Raw genomic sequence first — 23,439 nt, forward strand, 5'->3', positions numbered from 1 at the left:
TTGAATGTTAACCTTGCGTCTTGTGATCTTGATGTGCTGACTTATTACTTCAGAGATTTTTTGGTCTTTTCTTTGGAATTATATAGATACCTAATCATGTCATTCATAAATAAAGATGGTTTTATTTCTCCTTTTCCAATCTCTATGCCTTTTATAGCTTTTCTTATTGCACTAACTAGAACATTCAGGCTGATGTAGGATGGAAGTGGTGAGAGAGGACATCCTTGCCTATTTCTGAGCCTTAGGGGAAAAGTTTTGCTTACTCTCTCACCATGAAGTTTGCTCTCACCTGTAGGTAGGGCTTTTGTGTATATTCATTATTACGTTAAGGAGTTTTCCCTCTTTTCCTAGTTTGTTGACATTTTAACATGAATAGGTGTTGAATATTAAATGCTTTTTCTGTATCAATTGATGTGATCATATGATTTTTCTTCTTTAGCCTATTAATGTGATGGGTTACATCTTTGAATGATGAACCAGCCTTGCATACCTGGTATAATTCCAGTAATAAAGAGAATTGATCTGTCCATATTTTGTTAGGGATTTTTGCATCTATATTCATGACAGACATTGCTCAGTAATTTTTGTTTCTTATAATGTCTTTTGTCTTTATCTGGTTGGGTGTTATTGTAATAATCGCCTACTGAATGTTAGGAAGTGCTTCCTCTGATATAATTTTCTGGAAGAGATTATGAAATGTGGTATTATCTCTTAAGTACTGATAGACTTCAACAGTGAAACTATCTGGGCCTGGTGTTCTCCTTTTGGGAAGGGTATTTATTATTGATCCAATATCTTTAATACTAATAGAACTATTTAGGTTATCTGCTTCTCCCTGTGTCCGCTTCGGTAGATTGTATCTTTCAAGGAGTTAGTCCCTTTCACTAAACTAGCAGATTTGTAGGCATAGGATTGTTGGCAGTATTCCTTCATTGTCCTTTTAATGTCTAGGAGATCTATAGTGATGGATCCTCTTTTGTTTCTGATACTGGAAGTTTGCATCTTCTCTATTTTTTTCTTGGTTAGTCTGGCTACAGGTTTATTAATTGTATTTATCAACTCAGAGAACCAGCTTTTGCTTTTGTTGATTTTCCCTATTTTTGTGGAATGCCTTGAAACATTTTATTGAAAGCCAGATGTGTTGTATAAGGCACTAGGAACACTTTTATGGCTTCAGCAGCTCCTGCTCCAGATAAGCAGATTTCAACTGCGACTCTCTATATAGCTATGTCTCTATAAATTTGGGGATGTTAGTTTGCCCTACAACCTCAGTTTTCTGATTGGTCCCAGAAAAGTTATTGTTCTTCAGTTCATGAAGCTTTTTCTTGTTTAAGGACAGGAATGATGACATCCAAGCTTTTGTCATGTTGAAGCTGAAACAGGAAATGGCATATTTTTAAATGGAAGGTAAAAACTCTCAGAAAGTTTGTTCTATAATATCTTAGATTATTTCTAAAATGGTACTATTCGTTTATTCCAAGCTCCATTCACAATATTTATTCATAGTGTCCAAATCCTTCCTTTGTTGACGTATATCTGTGTAGATAAGGGAGATTGATGACTGGAAACGTCTGACTACATAAATGCCTGGTTCATTGTAGGAAATCAATCATTTAATTATTATTAATGGTATTATTTTGCATTATTAACAAAAGACTAGCACCAAAATAAATATCTGTGAAAGAAAAAGAATTGATAAATTGAATGTATTAAAATTCAAAACTAATGCTTTGCAAATGATGCTATGAAAATAATGAAAAAAATAAGCCACAGACTAGTAGAAAATATTTGTAAAACATTCATCTGATAAAGAACTTGTATCCAAAATATATAAAGAACTTCTAATATTCAACATTAAGAAAACATACCCCAATTAAAAATGGGCAAAAGATCTGTCAGACACCTCAACAAAGATCTAAAGATGGCAAACAAACATATTAAAAGATGCTCAACATTATACATCATTAGGAAATTGTAAATGAGAACACATATAACTACATACCTATTAAGATAGCTAAAATCCAAAACACACCACCAGATGTTAGTGAGGATGTGGAGTAGCAAGAACTCTTCTTCACTGATGGTGTGAGTCCATAATGGTACAGCTGCTTTGCCAGACAGTTTGGTAGTTTCCTATTAAGCTAGCCATAATCTTACCATATGATCTAGCATCTCACTCCGAAACATTTACCCAAGTAAGCTGAAAACTTACCTATATGCAATAACCTGCACATAAGTGTTTACAGCAGTTTTAATCACCATTGCCAAAAACGGAAAGCAACTAAGATATTTTTTAATAGGTGATTGTATAAACAGATTGGTACAGCCACACAGTGGAATATTACTCAGCGATAAAAAGAAATGAACCATCAGGTCAACACACACACACACACACACACACACGCGCGCGCGCGCTTGAAGCAACTTTCAATGAGTATTACTAAGTGAAAGAAGCAAATTTGAAAAGGTTACATACTGTATGATTCCAACTATATGACATTCTGGGAATGGCAAAACTATGAAGACAGTAAAAAGATTAGTGGTTTCCAGGGGTTAGTAGGGACGGAGGGATGAATAGATGCGGCACAAAGAATGTTTTGGGCAGTGAAACTTTTCTGTATGATATTGTAATGATGGATACATGACATTATATAAAAGGCCTAATTCAGCGAGAGGGATGTAACAAAAAAAAAAAAATCAGCTTAATTGCCACATGCCTATGAGGGATCATTTGACTCACACTTGTAATATAAACTTGTACCTTACTCAACAAGGACCTTGGTTTTTTTTATCAAAAAATGTATTCACAACACATATGTCTGGTTTTCCTGACAACAGAGTCAAACAGAACAAAAAGCATCAAACTACCATTTGTGTGGCATTTTTAGTTTATAAATTTTGTCTCATTTGCTACACATCACTAATATGTATTTATTTATTTATTTTTTTTTTCAACATTTATTTATTTTTGGGACAGAGAGAGAGCATGAACGGGGGAGGGGCAGAGAGAGAGGGAGACACAGAATCGGAAACAGGCTCCAGGCTCCGAGCCACCAGCCCAGAGCCCGACGCGGGGCTCGAACTCACGGACCGCGAGATCGTGACCTGGCTGAAGTCGGACGCTTAACCGACTGCGCCACCCAGGCGCCCCACTAATATGTATTTAAAGACAGGATGAAGTATTATTTTGGCTTTTCCTAAAGAAAAAAAATTAAAATCAGTGATGTATCCAATAGCACACTTCTGCTACATGACAGAAAAAAAAGAGAAAACTTTTAGAGTAACTGCTCAAAGTGAAACTCTTAAGATTGGCCATGAAATGGCAAAGACTTGGATCGTGTTATTAGATCAGGTACTTGGAATTTCTTGACCACATTCACTGGTGTTAGCATAATTAAAGTAAGTGATTCAGGGCCCTGGACAACTGTCTAAGTGGAAACTCGGTGTCTGTAAAACATCAGATAAATAAGACAGTATTTCTGCATCGAATATAAAAGTTGGCTCATTGGTATTGTGACGAGATGGCGAACTAGTTGTCCACAGCTTGGTTTTATGCACATGTCCTTTCACTCCTGGTTGTAGTGATGAAGCCTCCTCCGCATTCCTTCCCTTTAATCTTAAACAGAGTCAGGTGTGGTGGCCAAGTGGCAAGGCTTGGTCTTGTAATCTTAAACAGAATCCAGAGGTCACAGTAATTAGTAACGGGGTACATCCCTGGTGATTCATGCCTCTGAGCTAGAGAGAACATTTAATTCAAGTGTTGCTTTTTACAGCTCTGAATTCGATGTCAAGTGGAAGCTTCACTCAGCTGGCTAGCATCTTGGGGAATATTCTAATTTTCTGCAAGCGATTTTTTTCTTTTTTTTAATCTCCTGATATATTATTTAACAAATTTCTGCTATGATAAGCAAATGATTTATAATCTCTAGATATATATTTTTCAAGGGCTAAGAATGTGCACTTCTCTTCTAGCAGGCACAGAAATAGACCAGCCGGCCTACTTCTACCATCATTTCAGGCTTTCCTGGTCTTTTCTAGATGATTCTGAACACCCAAACATATACTACAAATGCATGAAGTTTTTAAACCAGAGACAATGTCAGAATAAAAGTATTCCTCCCTCTCCCCCTTAACCTCTTGTATTGGGTTGGTGCAATACATTTTTCTGGCAGAAATTTCCCTCTGATTCTCTCTGGCCATAAAGTGAGAATATTTCCTTGCAATGACAATCAGATTCCAGAGAAATACCCAGTGGGGTGTTGTGCTGTCCAAAGCAAGGAGGATCCTGGCCTGAGCCAAGGCCAGGGGTCATTTAAGAGCAATTTTTAAAAATTTTTTTAAGTTTTTAATTTATTTTTGAGAGAGAGAGAAAGAGAGCTCAAGCAAGGTAGGGGCAGAGAGAGAGGCAGACACAGAATCCAAAGCAGGCTCCAGGCTCTGAGCTGTCCGCACAGAGTCTGATGCAGGACTCGAACTCACAAACCAGGAGATCATCACCTGAGCCAAAGTCAGACACTTAACTGACTGAGCCACCAAGGCTCTCCAAGAGCAAATTTCTTATAATGTAATTGGTGGTCCATAAAATTTAGTAAGATTACTGGAATTATGTAATTTTGAATGTAAAGTGACAATGCAGCTGAAGGTCAAGTTCTAGCTCTAGAGTTCTCTTTTTAAAAGAATGAAAAGAAAAGGTAGAAATTCGATTTCATAACAATTTTTCCAAAATTGGTGACTCAGAATGAACTTTTGCATTTTATCCTTCAGCCTTAACATAAGATTCTGTTGTCTTTTGTTGAAATTATTGGATAGATATCCTATTCTGAGCATGTTTGTGAGTGCATGAGTGAAAAATACTATCCTCTAAGGCATCTGTTGTTTTCAGCTAGTATGAATTTTCTCCTTTTTTTCCCTAGCTCTAAATGTTTAAACTTTCTGTTGCCAAGGTTATTTTTTCTTGGCTTTTGCTGCTACTTGATTCCCTTTTTCATAAGTATCTTTATGGCTTCTCATACTTTCCACGCATGTATCTCTCTTCTGTCAGTGCTCATTTTCTGTTCTTTGAGTAGTTGTACCTTGTTAGGAGTCTTTTCCAGGATCAGTTTCTAAGACAAGCAATTTATTTACATGAGTAATCATCATTTTTAATCCCTCCTACACACATGGAGGTATTTGAAGATGCTGCTGTAGGGAGCTCCTGGGTGGGTTAGTAGGTTGAGCATCTGACTTCGGCTCAGGTCATGATGTGGTTCGTGGGTTTGAGCCCCGCCTCTGGCTGTCTGCTGTCAGTGCAGAGCCCTCTTCGGATCCTCTGTCCACCTCTCTCTCTCTGCCCTTCTCCTGCTCACTCTCTGTCTCTCTCAAAAATAAATAAACATTAAAAAAAAAAAAAAGTCTCCAGTGGTTTAAAAAAAAAAGATGCTGATGTAGGCAATTTATCTGTCTGAAAGTAGCTTAAAATCCTACCCTAAGTGAAAGTACCTTGGTAGAGGCTAGCCAGAGCTAACTTTAGTCAGAGCAAGCTATCACTGTAAGGTTTCCAGGAGCTAAAGAAATGACACTTTGCCCCCAAATATTTCTTACATAAATATATTTCTGCCATATTATTTATCATACTTCAGACATGTCAGTGTCTAAATTCTTGTTACAACATGGTCATTCTCTTTTTATGAGGCATTTTATATTTAAAATGGATTTGTGTAAAGCGAGAAAAATCCCCTGGGATATCATCATGTCTTCATTTCCACTGCAGGGGAGTTTTTATCTCATAGTTTGATCAGTGATATTTACTGCCTGAAGGGTTAATTTCATCCCAGCTCCTGAGCCAACCTAAAGGAAGCAGTATGAATTATTGCAAACTTCACCATGTAAATCATCCTCAAAATACAGCACAGAGGTAAAAACAGAAGCTCTGGGGCCGGGGTGCATGGGTTTCAAATCTCAGAATTGTACTAACTGTATGACCATGAGCAAGCTGTTCAACCTCTCTTGGCCTGTTCCTTATCTGAAAGTGAGGGAGGAACTAATATACACGCTTCAAAGGCTTTTCCTGGAATTGAAGGAGTTGGTAAATGTAAAGTCCTTACAGTAATGCCTAATACAAAATAAGCAATATCTTAGTTATTATTGCCTACTCATGTGGTCAGTACTAGTAAGCTACTTTATTGCTCTTTCATTTCATTAATCTAATTAATTTATTTTTATTTAGATTTAAGTTAGTTAACATATAGTGTAGTATTGGTTTCAGGAGTAGAATTCGTGATTCATCACTTACATAGGGCACCCAGTGCTCATCCCAACAAGTGCCCTCGTTAATGCCCATCACCCATTTAGCCCATCCCTCCACTCAATACCCCTCCAGTAGCCCTCAGTTTTTTCTCTGTATTTAAGAGTCTCTCATGGTTTGCCTCTGTTTTTATTTTATGTTTTCTTCCCTTTTCCTATCTTCATCTGTCTTGTTTCTTAAATTCCACACAGCAGTGAAATCGTATTTGTCTATCTCTGACTGATTTCACTTAGCATAATACACTTTTTATGGCCTGAACACAGTCCCATCGTGCGGTAAGTGTCGAGTTAGTTTTCTTCAGTTCGCTCACCATAAATCTGTCACTTTGGCCCTGTTTTAGGTTGCTCCATAAGATGAGAATGTTACCTTTGTGTGTGCTTTATAATTTATCCTAATAGTCTCCCTAGTACCCCAGACCCTCAGGAAAGCCATGTCACTTAGATGATTCCTGGTAGTTTTCTTAATGAAAAGACACTGCCTTCCTTCAGATGTCCTGATACTAGCTTATTATATGTGCAGTCAGTTTGCAGCCTGGTAAATTTTTATAACCAATTCTCTGCTTTGGCTTTGGATTATTTTGCCAACTTCTTAATGTTTTTCTTTCCTGGCTTATTCTGAGCATTCTTATTCCTAAATCATAATGCAAGGGATATAGTAATAATCCTTGACTACCACATGCATTTATATTAAGGTATTTAAAAAGTCATGATGATTTAAGCAGCAAATAACAGAAAAGTCAGATTTCTTAACTAAATCAGAATATATTCCCTTATATACAAGAGATATCAAAGCATTTCCAGGTTTGACTAATTCATTCGATCAACAATGTGAAAGACTCAGGTTCTTTCTTTTTATTCTGTCACTCCCAATGTGCTTTTTACAGATTAGCACCATTTCTGAAGAAGATATCTAGTGGAAGAAAATGAATTTTTTAGTACACGTTTAATTCCTTTTCCAGAACTTCCCAGAAAATACTGCCCCATATTGTATGGGCATAATTAAGCCATGTCTCAACAGTGCTTGTTCTTAAACCAAGTCAGAGAATGGAAAAAACTTCAATTAAATTGGACAGAAAAAGAATTTACTCTAAATATGGAGTAGACGGTTGGAGAAATGGACAAAATCTGTTGTTTAAAGCAATTTTTTTGACTTCTTACCTGTGTTGTGGCTCAGGAATTCTGGGTCAGTTGGACACTTTTGGCTCAGAAAATATCATGTGATTATAGTCAAGACAAAGGTTGGAACTGGAACAGCAAATGAACAAAATTGCTGGAAGTATTTGTCTCTCTCTCTTCATGTAACTTCAGGGCGCTACCCTGTAGTTTCTCTATATGGCTACTTTGGGCTTCTTCTAGACAACTAGACTATTCACATTGAAGCCTATGGCCCCAAAGATGAGGATTTCAGCCAACAAGATGGATGCCACACCCTTTTAAGGCCAGCCTTTAAATTAATAGAGCGTAATTTCTGCCACACTCTCCTGGAAACGCATGAGTCACAAGACTGCTCAGCATTAAGGGAGGGGAATTAACCTCCACCTCTTGATAGGAAAGTGGCAAGGTTCTAGACAACATATGAGATGAGAAATGCTATGTAGCCATCTTTGGAAAATACCATCTGCCACAGACAAAATAAAAAAAGAGCTCCCTGTTGGGTAATTTGCCACAGAAATTGCTCTCTTGTTCTGTGTGAATGAAAAGTAGGGTAGATGAGTTTGGGGAAAAAATTCAGGATCAGAAAATATCTTGGTACATACGCCATTCATAAAAAGGGTCCCTGAGCAGGTCATAAGCCCCTGGGTTGAAAGACATTATGCATATCTGTTGGGGGAGAGAGAAGAGAAAAGGGAAGTGATAGAGAAGAAGTTTTCAGAAATGGAAATGGAAGCTATAAAGATGCCAAATAACTTTTTTTTTCTGTAGTGTTGCCAGTGGTTAGCCCTTTTTGAGCCATTTTTAGTGCTTGTCAAATGTTTATGACCCTGCCTCTGGAGTGCCACAGATTCAACTAGCCTCTTACTCTGTCTGTGCTCAAGAGCTTTGTCCATTAGAGCTTCTTTCCAGCATTTATAGCTATGGAACACTGCCTGAAACTGTGTTGTTGTGTGCCTTTAGAGAGTTTCTTCCTGATGTTCTGACAGTGGTGCTCCTCAGCTCTGCATACCATTTAAATTTTTTTTAATGTTTATTTATTTTTGAGAGAGAGACAGGGTGTGAGGAGGGAAGGGGCTGAGAGAGAGGGAGACACAGAATCCAAAGCGGACTCCAGGCTCTGAGCTGTCAACACACAGCCGGATGCAGGGCTCGAACTCGTGAAGCGTGAGATCATGCCCTGAGCCAAAGTCAAATGCTTAACTGAATGAGCTATCCAGGTGCCCCTCTGTGTATCTTTTTAAAAGTTAGTTAACAGAGTTAAAGATGAGATGCGGCTTGGTGAGTGAATGAGAGGAGTTTGTGGTCATATTGTAAAGGACTTATATATCATCCTTTTCTGGCCAAGATTTAAAACAAGTGTTCATGTAGGGAGTGCCATGCGCAGGTCTGTGAAAAGGATAAACCAGAGAGTAAGATTATTGCAAGAAGGCTCAGTTCAGTGACTTAAAATAATTGAGAGAATTTGGAAAGGAAATCTGAACTGATAGAGCAATGGAGGAAGGGGAGGAATTTCATAATTAACACAGGCATATTCAGTGAGCGCTTTGTAGCCAGATGATATGGGGTTGCAGTAAAGCATAGCAAGAATGTGTGAGTTTTCAACTTTAGACACTTCCATTAATAATAATGCCACTGCTTTCATTGAAAGACACAGGGAACATGAGAGGCTTTGTAGACGAATTTTACATGGCCTTTTACATTTTGCTTAGTTGGGAATGTCCACTGGTATTAATAAAATCTGTAGAAGCAGATAGTATCAAACACAAAAGCCTGTCTAGTGGGTTAAGGGTCAAAGACAGAACCATGGGATTTACCCACAGTTAGGGATAGAGCAGGAGAAAATCCAGAGGAGAATAATTACAATGAGCTGAAGAGGGAAAATGGAATCAGGTATTATAGTACAGAGAGAAAAACATGATCAATATTATTAAGTTATGGAGTAGTGAAGTTAAGTAGAAAGCAGTCACTGGATTTATTACAAGTGCCTTTTCTCTCTTATTAAAATTAAAAATCAGATCAAAGTGAGTTTAATAGCAAAATAGGAAAAAAAAACTAGTAGTTTTTGTAGAGTCTCTAAAAAAGGTTTTGTAAAAGGGAGAAAGTGAGAGCACTTGCTCATAAGGAATGTAGCATTGATAACGTATGTGGGACTGTGTATTTTGAGGACATATTTATAAATTGAAGATAAGAATGATAGTGTTAGAGCGGGTGGAAAAGGTGAACTTGAACTGAAGAAGGGACGGTTCCTTCTTAGAAGAGGACTGGAAGTGACAAAGATTGTCGGGGGCAGAAGACAGATGAACTGTAAATCGTTGAGTAAGTATGATTGACACGGAAGTGTTTAAGCAATTCGAAGGGAATGTAACATATCCAGTGGGTGAGATAGAATTCAAACAAAAACTAAGGCTCACATGACCATTCAAAGCCTGGAGTTGGATTGAAAAAAAACCAGAACTTAGTGACTGAAAGTAATGAAAAGAAACCACTATTCCCTGGCATCTCTCAAATAATGTCAAAGGGTAAAAGATATTCTCATTGCTCTGAAAATCTTTAAAATGTTTTCTATTTCTGTCATTATCAGTATCCTTCCCTAGAATTATGACCGATTGTTTCAAAATCTCCCTCCCCCATGATAACTCTGAAGCCTCAGTTCTTTTTATTTAAGCTGCTCTACTTCCTATTTTCTTTTGAGTACACAACACCCTTTCTTATGATACTCAATGTGTTGATCAGTCTCTCCTCTTGTCCTAAATTCATGGCGCTCTGTTTTGGTGCACCTCTATTTGTTACCTTAAAACTGCATCACAAAAGCCTAAAGAAATACCTATGCAGGGGCGCCTGGGTGGCTCAGTGGGTTAAACGTCCGACTTCAGCTCGGGTCACGATCTCGCGGTCCGGGAGTTCGAGCCCCGCGTCGGGTTCTGGGCTGATGGCTCGGAGCCTGGAGCCTGCTTCTGATTCTGTGTCTCCCTCTCTCTCTGCCCCTCCCCCGTTCATGCTCTGTCTCTCTCTGTCCCAAAAATAAATAAAACGTTAAAAAAAAAATTTAAAAAAAAAGAAATACCTATGCAAAGGCGATATTCACTAGATATGGGTGGGGATGGAGAAGCTCAATGGGAAAAAGTAAACAAACAAAAAAACAAAAAACATGCAATCTTCTTGGACATACAGGAAGGAAGAAGACTCAAAATACTCAAATGTACGTGTTTTTCCTTGTCACAGATGGGAAAGGAAGCCAACATGGCAAATAATCTGTTCATAATTTTCTGCTATATTTCCTAAAATATTAATGATTCTTCAAGGGTAATTCAAAGATGATATTGTTCATAAAGTGAGTGTATACATTCCAAGAATCAATTACTAAAGCATTATATCTTATTAAATTCTCATATATGGCCTCATAAGTCCTACTACTTACCATAAGTACATGTGGATGGTAGAATTGTTAACCTCATGAAAGTGGTTGTAAAATTCAATTATTCCCCATAGTAAGAGTAGTTTCTTTTTTTTAAATTTTTTTTAAACATTTATTATTGAGAGACAGACACAGAGTGTAAGCAGGGGAGGGGCAGAGAGACAGGGAGACACAGAATCTGAAGCAGGCTCTGGGCTCTGAGCTGTCAGCACAGAGCCCGACATGGGGCTCGAACTCACAAACTGCGAGATCATGACCTGAGCTAAAGTCGGTCTCCCAACCAACTGAGCCACCCAGGCAGCCCAAGAGTAGCTTCTTAAATGTGATATATGCCAGACTCTCTAAGCATTTATTCTTCATAGCAACCCTAGATAGTATGTACGACTTTTATTACTTTTTCAAGTGAGAATACAAAAGCATAAAGGTAAATGAGAAAAATCAAAGACCAAGTAGAATCGTTGTGAACTGAATATGCAGGAGTGTGGTAGGCAGAATAATGCTCCTTCCCAAAGATGACTATACCTCACTCCCCAGAACCTGTATATATGTCATCTATCATGTTAAAAGGGACTTGAACATGTGATTAAGTGTCTTGAGATGAGGAGATTATCCTGGAGTTTCCAGATGAGCTCAGTGTAGTCATAAGAGTCCTTATAAGAGAGAGACAGGAGAGTCAGAGTCACAGACGGAGATGTGATTATTGAAGCAGAAGCTAGAGCAATGCGACCACAAGCCAAGAAATATGGGCCATCCCTGGAAGCTAGAAAGGGCAACGCATGGATTCTCCCCTGAAGTCTCTAGAAGGAATAAAGCTCCGCTAAAGACACCTTGATTCTAGTCCTTAGATGTCTTTGACATATCTGACCTCTAGAACTGTAAAATAAAAAATTTGTGTTGTTTGAAGTCATGCATTTCTTAGTAATTTGCTATAGCAGCAATAAGAAACTAATACAAGTAAGAATGGTGACAAGAGTGAAGTCTTTGAGTATCTGTGAGGGAATGGGCACCACACCAAAGGGATTGGCTTTTTTATGTCTTTGTTTCTTTGAGGAATGGCTTTTCTTATCTTTAGTCCCATCAATTATGAATATATATATATATATCCCTCATTAATTATAAATGTGTATATATATACACATATATATATATACACACATAATAGGAGCCCAAAAATATTTAATATTTGGTAGATTACAAAGGCTTAAAAATGTTCCCCAAATAATAGGCCATCTCTCTCCATACTGTGAAAAGCTATGTAATCTTCTAAGACATGACATGGACTTCTATATTCACATTAATTTATTCACCTATCCCTTTAAAACCCTGCTTCTACCAACACGATCTTCAAAAAGATTAAAGGAATATTTGGGAAAATGGGGTAGAGAGAGGCAAATAAGTAGCACAAATGAGAGAAGGGCACCATCCACATGCCAGAGATACCAAGTAAATTCTGAAACTTACGGTGGGGAGAATAGCAGATGGAAGGGAAGGCCAGCCAATCTGCAACTGGTCTTATGTGCAGGAAGACTATCTCTGGTCAGCGTGTGGAACAGTCACCAGGAGAAATCACTAGTTCTTGTATTTCTGGAGCAAAGTAGGGTAGAGGTGCAGATAGAGATCCTGCTGATGCTTCCTGACTATGCAATGACCATCTAGAAAAGGAATCGACAGATGGTCCTGTTATACCAGAGGAAAGACCAGATTTATGGCCCCCTTATAACTAGTATGCCAGCTAAATCATGGTGACCCTTGTTTAGTGATGGTATAATAACAAGTAAAGATAACTTTGAGCATGATAATGGTCTCCAAGGACCCTTGGAGCAGCCACTAAGGACACCTTACCCTTATTTCCTTTTTCTGTTGCTTGATGCCTGGATGGTTGAAGTAAGTCTACAACATGCATAGGCATTCTTGTCTTCTCTCTCTAGGTATGAAAAAGTATTCATTATATGTTTGTACAGGCACACAGGTTGTAACATTTCTCTTTCCATATTTCTCCATGAGCAGTGTGGATGACTTTTGTAAAGTATAAAACGTATGATAGTATGTCTGTGCTGAAAGCACTTAAAGGCTTCTTACTGCCCTCAAGATAAACTGCTTAAGAAGGAGCCCTCCTCATCTGGATTCTGCCTACTTCCCCAACATCAAAAACCCCCTAACACATTATGCCCTAGTAACATGGAGAAACATTTTTCCTCCTAAAGTTCAATGTTTTCTGACCTGAGGGCCTTTTTGCATATAGTAGTTCTGTTTGGGAGTCCATGCCTCTCCCATTTCCTAGGTCTCCTGCCTCAAATTTAGTGTGGCTGATTTGGACATGTTTCAAGTCTCAGCTGAGAAGTCACTTCCTCCTGAGGTCTTCCCCAACCCACCACAAAGGAAAAAGTGGTTGTGTCTCCTGTATGTCCCGCAGCTCTCCTCACTATCCCATCATTGTACTCTATTCCATAGTTTAGAAGTGCAGAAAAATAGGAGTGCAAAAAATTCTTCTTTGGAAGAGCATTATTTGGGGGCAAACAGATACACTGATAAGCTCTGTAGAGTGATTCCTAGGAAATTAAAATCATCACTAACCTGTTATATGGAAGTCTATCAGGGAAATTCGTTTCACAGAAGGAGAAGAGAGGAAAATGTACATAATAAGGAAAAGAGGAGAACTAAAGAGGAATAAAATTCAATGACCTCAACTGTCATGTATTTATGTAGCTGTGCCTTAATATATACCAGCATGTATATGATAATTGTATCTGGAGGAAGTCGTTACTGGTCATTTATATTCTCTTTTTTCTTTTTTTACATTATTTAAAGATTCCTAAAATAAGTATTTTTACTTTTGAAATAAAAGATTATTGGCTTATTCATTCAGCACATGTATGTTGGACATTTACTAAGGGCACTTTTCAAAGCATTGAGAATAAAACCATGAACAAGACAGAGAAAGTCCCTGTTTTCAAGGAGCTTGCATTCTAGAAGAAGGTGTAGGAAAAATAAACTAAAAATAAGTAAGGCCATCAGCCAGTGAGAAGTACTAACTGATATACTAAACATTGAGTCAGGGTCAGGAAAGGCCCTTTTCAATGACAGGGAATTGTCCAGGTGAAGATATGGAAGGCAGTGGAAGCTGCTAATGCAAAGTCTTGACAGTGGAAAAGTCTTTGAAATGTTACAGAAATAGAACAAAGACCAGTGTGAAGTGTGATGACTGAGGAAGACAGGTGTTTAAGATGGGAAGGATAGTTAATGCAGGGCCCCAATTATGTAAGACCTTAGAGTCCAGGATGATGAATCTAGATTTTATTCTCCAAGGTACTGATAGCAAATTTATTATAAGCATATCCTAATTTTACTAAGTATTCTTCTGAAATACAATTTTAATGGCTTCACATTATTCTGTCATATGGATGTGCTGAGATTCAATTAATCATTCCCTTATTATTGGACATTTAGGTTATAAGACTTGGCCAACATCCAACTTGAATCAATTAGCGAAACAGAATGGATCTACCTCTTTACTGCTTCAATCAAATGCCAGTTAGTAGCAATTAGTATTTACTGAAGATGATATATGACACTGGAAATTATAATCAGGTAAGAAATGTACATTATTTTTCCCTGATATAACTTATTTTGACATGTGTGGCAAAAGAGTAGATGCTTAAATTAATATCATGGCGTGCTTTCAGTGATCTCTGGAGAGCTCTTACAAATCTAATAAGTGGATAGGATTGCATAAAAAGTGGAAATTTTAAAAGGTTTTTATTTGAAATAAATAGAATATTCATATCATAAAAGACATTTAAAAGGTATAAAAGTAAACATAGCATATACATTTTTTAAAAGAATAGAGAATATTTTTATAGTGGGACCAACCAGCCTTTTAAAGGAGGAATAATGTTACTATGGCATGTGTCCACTGTGGTCAGGGACCCTGTCCTACCTTCCCTGTCTAGAGTTCTAAGTTTGGAACTGCATCTGCAGTATTTGCCTATTTAGTGCCATTACCCCTTGATAATTGGGTGAAGCCTATGGATCCCTTCTCAGAATACTGATTTTAGCTGAAGAAAATTAAATGCACAGGACTATAAAGGAAACCATAGCCCATGAACTCAGATAAAGGCCTGGATTATCAGCTCTCCATGGGCCAATTTCTAGGTTTTAGTGCAAGACCTCTCTGACCCTTGGCTCAGGTGCAGTGTAAAGTAAACAAAATAGAGTGTGTTTATAACAATTCTGTGTGCATGCACATGCTTGTAAAATTTAGTCTCTCAGGCTACAAGAGCCTGGATATAAAGTCAGTGGACAAGCAAATTAAAAAAAAAATTCCTGGGGTGCCTGGGTGGCTCAGTTGGTTGAGCGGCTGACTTTGGCGCAGGTCACGATCTCACGGTTGATGAGTTTGAGCCCCATTGCACTGATATCAGGGAGCCTGCTTTGGATTCTCTGCCTCCCTCTCTCTCTGCCCCTCCCCCACTCTCTCTCTCTCAAAAATAAACACTAAAATTTTGTTTTTTAATTCCTTATTTGATATCTGGGCCCCACGAATGCCAGCCCTATACAGTGACTCCTTTGCTTTGGTTCAGTGGTTAATGACATAGGACAGAGAAAGTCCCTATATTTTCTTACAGGCTATCATCTTCTGGATCCTGTATGACTTGGGAGGTAGTACTCAATGGACTGTCATGTCAGCCATCCAAGGATGCTGCTGGTTATGAAGACAGCTAATTTCCATTTTGGTCACTGTAGATGCTGAATTCCTACAGCAGCACTTGCTTAACTGGCCCTGTGGCTAGCCGCCCCTGAGTCCTGCTGGGATGGAGCCTCTAGCATGGTTCACACACCATTCCTTAAACAGAAGTATTGTGTCCTTGCCCCCATTTACATTCTTCTTAAAATATTACCCTACTTAGACCTAGATCCCAACTCCGGAACTATCTTGCCATAGACGTGAGCCTTTCCATTTGTTTGCTTCATTTTGTTTTCTGGAGTTTTGTTGTTCTAGCACCTTCTCAGACTAGTAAGCAATGTCTTCTATTCTACCCGACTTTCCATAGAACTCCACAGTCTCTCCCAGTAACCAATTTTTATTCCTACATCCTATGGTTATTGGTTGGCTTTCTTTTTCTTTCAAAATTAAAGCAGCAAACTGATTCAAACTAATTTTTAGATTCAAAACTAATTTTTGTGTCCATGTAGTTTGAGTTCTATAATTTTCCTTGCAACTTTACTGCACATAATATGATGACCTTCTGCTTTATATGCCAGTCTGCCCACAACCTCATTTCTACTATACTTATGTGTGTATGCATGTTAATGAGTAGAGAGATGCCTGTTGGTATCTTTTTGTGAGCATCTGCTATGGAGTTTAAACACTGGAAGAAATAAGAGTGTTTTTTAAGAACGTTTCCTTTGTTGCTATATGGAAGATTAGAAGGAAGATATGAACATCTTTTTCTAGCTAATTATCTCTCTCCGAGAGTGCCTCTGGGCATGTACATGGGAACCGTGTATAAGTGTGCTTTATAATCATTCTTATTGGGAAGTGGGTGAGAGAGAAAACTAATGGAGGAACAAAGATTTGGATATAGAATAATACAGAGAAAGCAGCAAGGTCATGGAGTCAGATGGTCCTGAGATCTCCTCCATTGGCTACCTGCTGCGTGACCTCAGACAGTTACTCAGGGTTTCAGTTTTCTCATCTGTAAACAAAACTTATGATTTGTTAAAATAAAAAAAACAAATGAAGACTAGCCTTGAAAATTCCCTGAACACACAAAACCAGTTGAATCATACAAACAAAGCTTAATTTAGCTTATTTTGCAAGACTAACTTGACCTGGGTCAGTTCTTGCTTATGCCTCTGAAAATCACAAGCAAAACTTAAACTTTCCCAAGGTTCATGTGAGATAACAACTGACCAATTTCCTATTATTCAAGAGAATTCTAATATTACAACCAATCACCGTGAGGAATAAACCATGCTTTCTCACTATATAAGGTGCTTTATAACAATATACACCTGGCCTCATTCCATGTTTTGGTTTGAGTGTCCCCAGTTTGCAAACTGCCTTCTTCTGTATGTCCATAATACATTTTTACTAATTAGTATTTCAGTGATTCATTGGTTTTCCTTGGCTATTTCTAAACCTTAGATTATTTGAGGATTAAATGCCTGGAGCAGTGTAGGGGATCAATATATGTGATCAATAAATTTCCTTTCCTTACCTCAGTCAGCAAGTGTTGCTTCTAAGACCTTTAATGCTTAGCAATCAAACTTAAAGGTCCAAGAAATATCAACTTTTATTGAATATTTTATATCTAGGACATGCTTGTCTCAGTTCTTTACTATCTCTAGGAATCTATGGGACAGGTATTTTTTTTAAGTTTATTCATTTATTTTGAGAGAGCAGGGACAGACAGAGTATGGCAGAAGCAGCAGAAAGGGAGAACACCAAACAGGCTCCATGCTGTCAGCGAAGAGCCCAATGCAGGGCTCAAACCCACAAACCATGAGATCGTGACCTGAGCCAAAATCAAGACTCAGACGCTTAACCGACTGAGCCACCGGGTGCCCCTGGGACAGGTATTTTTGTTATTTGTGCTTTCCACGCGACTAAGCTGAGGCTCAGATACTAACATGCTGATGATTCTAGAACTCCTAGGCTGAACTGGGATTTGAGGCCTGACAGACTGGCCCCAGATCCCATGCATTCACTGCACAGGCCAAAACACCTCTTATAAATGGTTAGGCATGATGCAGAAATCAGAGAAATTTTCCTGCCAGTCCAATTTTTGGGAATTAAGAAGGAATAAAATGGTCTTTCTCAAAGAAGAAGGGGGTAGCGAGTCAGTACCATACCAGAATCAGTGCTGTTTGTAAAAGACTCTGGGTATTCACTCTGTAATGCTTGAACAATGAGCTAGCCGGATCTCAGGGCACTTCTCATTATCTCAGCTAATGGAGGAACCAAGCTAGTCTTCCACAGAATTAGTGGCTCCCTCCACCTGCCGTGTAACAACCACAGACTTTGTTTCCCAGCTGTCCTCCCCTCAAAGGTACAAGGTGCCTGGCTTCCTCAGACACTCTGTGAGCAAGCAGCACCCTCTCATAGAGACTGTCTATGTCAAACAGCCTGCTTATTTCCCCCTGAGCAAATCCCTTCTTCAGAGTTACCCTATATGAGGAGTCTGACAGGTGGGAGGGTGTTTCCTCTAGTAATAGAACGGATCTCACACTCCATAGGATGATGTGAAGTTTAGGACTCCCTGCATTTGGTGCTTGACTAATTCTGACCACAAAGGTTCTCCCCTACCACACACATGGAATTTCTCCCATCTCCATGCATGACAGGTGACAGTCCTGGCAAGAAAGTTTATCAGCAATATAAGGGAACAGGAGACTTTGCAGCCCCTGAGTGGCATAAATGAAGTACTTATGCCTGCAGGATGATGATGACAACAATGACAAAACCTCACATTTGTACATCATCCCATGGTTTAAAAAGCATTTTTAAATTTATCACATTTTTTCTTCAGGAAATGGAATATAAGTTATTCGCATATGACAGTTGAGGAAACTGAGGCACTGAGAAATAGAGACTTTTCCAAGTTTGACTCCGAGTAAATCCGAGAATAAGTGCTGAAGTCAAAGCCTTCGGATGGTTTTACACCATGGTGCTTAAGAAATATCAGGCAATTAATTCAAAACTGTTACTTCTAAATACCAGTTTGGAGACTGTTCTCAGATGAGTAAGAATCCTTTGTGCAAGGAATAATAATATTAGCTAAATATAACCAAGCTACATATAAATTGTAACTAGTCAGGGCAACTTGACAGTTTCTACTCTGTATGTTTCCTTCCTGTAGGCAGGAAGTATGCAGGTTCAGCTGAGCTGAGAAACCTTTCCATTTAGAGTGTGTTTGGATCCTGGTTGGAATAATTCTGCTATCAGCATGCTGCTTCTTTCCTGGCAGATTGACTCCAATTCTTTATTTGCCAAGATAATCTGATAAGCCATCCAATTAAGTGAAAGGAACAAGGGTGATCCTATCTTTCTCCCTAAGTCAATGTTGTTCTATTACTCATTGCTTTTCATTTTTGTAGTCATTGTAAAATTGTTATCTCTAAGTGGACCTTTTACAGGTACATATCTTCTCAGCCACACTCCCCATCTTGGCACAAAAAGACTGCATATACAAACTGAACATGAGGCTAATGTCAATGTTGTAGACAATAGCCCTATAAGGTCTTAAACAGTTGGCAGGGCCCTTCTTCTTTGGGTCATTTTCTTTAGTATTCATAGACTTTTTGTCAGTCCTGAAATCCCTGCCAGAAACTGCTAAACCTAGGTCTGAGTGGTATTGATCCCTTATACATTTACTTTTTTATTGGGCATCAGTAAAGACCATTGTCTTAATTAAGATTCATCACCAAGAATTCAGTATGATACCATTTAACTTTTGCTTTTAGCACATATAAATAATAACTCTTCAAACAGATAAATACGCCTAAGAGGTCACCACTTTTCATAGGGAAAAGAGGTCAATAAAAGAATGATGCATATCTAATATAGATTAGTTTACCTTGAAAAATCCCTGATGGTATTTTTTTTTTGCTATCAGCAAAATATTGGACAATCTTGGATACTGAACAGAAAACAACAAAAATGCTTTATTCAGTAACTATTATTCTTTGGTTTACTGCTTTATACATAACAATATGTATATTGTTATACACATTTTATTTACATTGATATATGTCAGTATATTTTACTTGTGTTGAAGCTGCTTGCGATTTGGACTATCATAAACAGGATGTTGTCAGAATATTGTATAACTGGGGCCTGTGTTCTACTCATGATCCATCCACATGTGTTTTGAAATAAATCAAAGGAAACCCAGATTATCATTTTTTAAGGGAAATAATGAAATATCAGAACAATACATTTTCAGTTAATTTTTTTTTCTACATTTGGTACACAGAGAAGTTATTCCCCTCCCCCCCCCCCGGGGTGACATATATCCCAGATTATTTATAAATTCTCAAATTCTAGTATTATGAAACTCATGTTTTAACAAATTGATAGTCCAGTAAATACAAAATAAAGGACTGGTTTCTAATAACGAGTTTTTCATGTAGCCTTCTAATGTCAAAAGCTTTAATATTGATATCTCCAAATGGTTTTTTAAGATAAAATTATTAGTGATATTTATTAGGCTTTCCTTGGTAAAGAGGATGTATAACTGAATTCTATCAAAGCAGTATACTATGATTTGAACTCTATTTTGTATTCTGGTCTTCATAAATCTAATGTACAGCCAGCTCCCAGTCACCCTGAGAGCTAACCACCTTGTATCAGATGCAAATGCTTACCTAGATATTATGATCTAATTTTGGTGATGCAAAACCTTGTATAGATAAATGAAAATAGCTTCTATCTGTGCACTCCATTTAATTCTGCATATATCAATTTTTGTTTTCTGTTTGTTTTTGTTTTGTTTTGTTTTAAGATTTGAATTAAGTGGTCCTGTTTAGGGATCATTGTGAACTGGCTTAGTCAGAATGGAGGAATTTCCTTAAAGACAGGATTCTAAAAGCATCCTCTTTCACTTTTTTGCACTCCTTTTTCCAAAGAACTCTTCTCCAACTAATTTTCAAATGCTAAAATTCTATCACTGGTGCTTTATTGCTTTAACCTCTGTTAAATGTAAATTCCCTTTGGCAGAATAATAATTAAAGTGATTAGTGTTGATAGGCTCCTCAGAGTAGTTCTCCAGAAAGGTTTTCAGGAGGGGAAGAGAGAAAATATAACTCAAGGAATAAAATAAATGTAGAATGAAAACAGACTTCACTCACATCACTTTTTCCCTAGGGTCAGCTCTAGAAACTAAGAAGGGCTACATTAATACTTGGTAGTATATAGGAGAGCTTATTACTACTGAATCGTGAGCCAAAGGATAGTTCCCTACCATAGTGGTGTAATCATGCAATGGATTTTCTGACCTACTGGATTGCAAACTACCTGCTTGTAATACAGAACAGTATAGTAACCTGAACGAACACATATGTTTAGAACCTCAGAAAACATTCATTTCAGAAGTGGAAGTGAAACAAAGGAAAATACATTGACACTGGGCTAATTTTGAAAACACACGCTCAGAATCATCAATAAACATTATTCTAAATGTTACTAACCTAAACTGCAATATGACATTTCAGTTTGTTATATATCTCTAATGAGACGTTTTTATTAAGGTTTTAATTTTAATTCCAGTATACTTAACATACAGTATTATATTAATTTCATGTGTACAATATAGTGATTCCACAGTGCTATTATTTAGTGCCCATCATGATAAGTGTACTCTTTAATCCCCATCACCTATTTCACCCATCCCCTCCCCTCCCCTCCCCTCCCCTACTTGCCCTCTGGTAAGTATCACTTTATTCTCTAAAGTTAAGACTCTGTTTCTAGGTTTGTCTCTCTCTCTCTCTCTTTTTTCCCTTTGTTCTTGTTTAAATTCCATATAGGAGTGAAATCAGATGGTATTTGTCTTTCTCTGACTGACATTTCATTTAACATAAGGCTCTCTAGCTCCATACATGCTATTGCAAATGGCAAGGTTTCATTCATTTCTATGACTAATATTCCACTGTATACAAATACACTACATCTTCTTTATCCATTCATTAGCCAATGGACACTTGGGCTGTTTCCATAATTTGGTTCTTGTAGATAATGCTCCTATTTTCATTGGGGTGCATATATCCTTTTGATTTAGTATTTTTGTATTCTTTGGATAAATACCTAGTAGTGCAATTGCTGGATCATAGGGTAGTTCTATTTTTAACTTTTTAAGGAACCTCCATACTGGTTTCCAGAGTGGCTGCACCTGTTTGCATTCCCACCAACAGTGCAAGAGGGTTCCCCTTTCTCCACATCCTCACCAACACCTGTTGATTTTGTGTTGTTGATTTTAGACATTCTGACAAGCGTGAGGTGATATTTCATTATAGTTTTGATTTGCATTCCCCTGGTGGTAAGTTATATTGAGCATCTTTTCATGTGTCTGTTGGCCATCTGTATATTTTCTTTGGAGAAATGTCTGTTCATGTCTCCTGCCCATTTTTTAAATGGATTGAGTAGTATTAGTATATATATTTGGGATATTGATCTTTTATCAAATATGTCATTTGCAAATATCTTCTCCCATTCTGTAGGTTGCTTTTTAGTTTTGTTGATTGTTTCCTTTGATGTGCAGAAGCTTTTTATTTTGGTGTAGTCCCAATAGTTTATTTTTGATCTTGTTTCTCTTTTCTCAGGGGACTTGTCTAGAAAAAAAGTTGCTATGGATATGTTGGAGAAATTATTGCCTGCGCTCTTTTCTAGCATTTGTATGGTTTCAGATCTCACATTTAGGTGTTTAATCCATTTTGAATTCATTTGTGTGTGCAATCTAAGAAACTGATCAAGTTTCATTCTTCTGCATGCAGCTGTCCAGGATTCCTAACACCATTTGTTGAAGAGACTGTCCAAATACTAACTGGCTGTACAATAGTGGGTTAATTTCCGTTTTTCTATTTTGTTGTATTGATCCATGTGTCTATTTTTATGCCAATACCATATCGTTTTGATTACTACATATTTATAAATATAACTTGATGTCTGGAATTGTGATACCTACAGTTTTGTTTTTCAAGATTGCTTTGGCTATTCAGGATCTTTTGTGGTTCTATACAGATTTAAGATTATTGGCCCAGTTCAATGATAAATGATGTTGGTATTTTGATAGGGATTGCAATAAATCTTTAGATTTCTTTGGGTAATAAAGACATTTTAACAATACTTATTCTACCAATCTATGAGCATGGAATGTCTTTCCATTTTTTGTGTCATCATCAAATTATTTCATCACTATTTTATAGTTTACAAAGCACAGGTCTTTCACTCCCTTGGTTAAGTTTATTCCTAGGTGTTTTATTCTTTTTGGTGCAATTGTAAATGGGATTGTTTTCATATTTTCTCTTTATGCTGCTTCATTATTGATGTACAGAAATGCAACAGATTTCTGTCTATTGATTTTGTATCCTGTAACCTTACTGAATTTATCAATTCTAATAGTTTTTGGTGGAGTCTTGAGAGTTTTCTACCTATGGTCAGAAAAGATATATGGTATGATTTTGATCTTTTTGAATTTGTTGAGATTTGTTTTGTGGCCTAATATGTGATCTATTCTTGAGAATGTTCCATGTGCACTTGAATCTGTATTCTGTTTTAGGATGGAATGTTCTGAATATACCTGTTAGATCTATCTGGCCAAATGTGTCATTCAGAGCCACTGTTTCCTTGTTGATTTTCTGCTTGAATGATCCACCCATTAATGTAAGTGGAATGTTAAGATCCCTTACTATTACTGCATTACTATCAATTACTTCCTTATGTTGTTATTAGCTGCTTTATGTATTTAGGTGCCAGCATGTTGGGTGTATAAATATTTACAATAGTTATATTTTGTTTGATTGTCCCTTTTATTAGTATATAGTGTCCTTTTTTTTCTCGTTATAGTCTTTGTTTTAAAGTCTATTTGTGC

General features: G+C 37.5%; 1 long non-coding RNA gene across 2 annotated transcripts in view; it reads right to left on the minus strand.

Annotated features, from left to right (window-relative positions):
* Positions 1–3,484: 3,484 nt before the first annotated feature.
* Positions 3,485–23,439, minus strand: part of LOC147583080 (uncharacterized) — a 126,757-nt gene continuing 106,802 nt past the window's right edge. The window contains exons 3-5 of one of the 2 annotated variants that reach the window (XR_015242796.1): positions 12,314–12,504; positions 7,441–7,527; positions 3,485–3,667 (exon numbers count right to left, since the gene is read on the minus strand). This is a non-coding gene — a long non-coding RNA (uncharacterized LOC147583080). The remainder of the gene's footprint in view (positions 3,668–7,440; positions 7,528–12,313; positions 12,505–23,439) is intronic. The other variant, XR_015242798.1, reaches the window with a different exon arrangement.

Source organism: Puma concolor, chromosome A2 (assembly GCF_028749965.1).
Source record: "Puma concolor isolate L17-30 chromosome A2, mPumCon1.1.hap2, whole genome shotgun sequence".
In the NCBI taxonomy this organism is placed as follows: domain Eukaryota; kingdom Metazoa; phylum Chordata; class Mammalia; order Carnivora; family Felidae; genus Puma; species Puma concolor.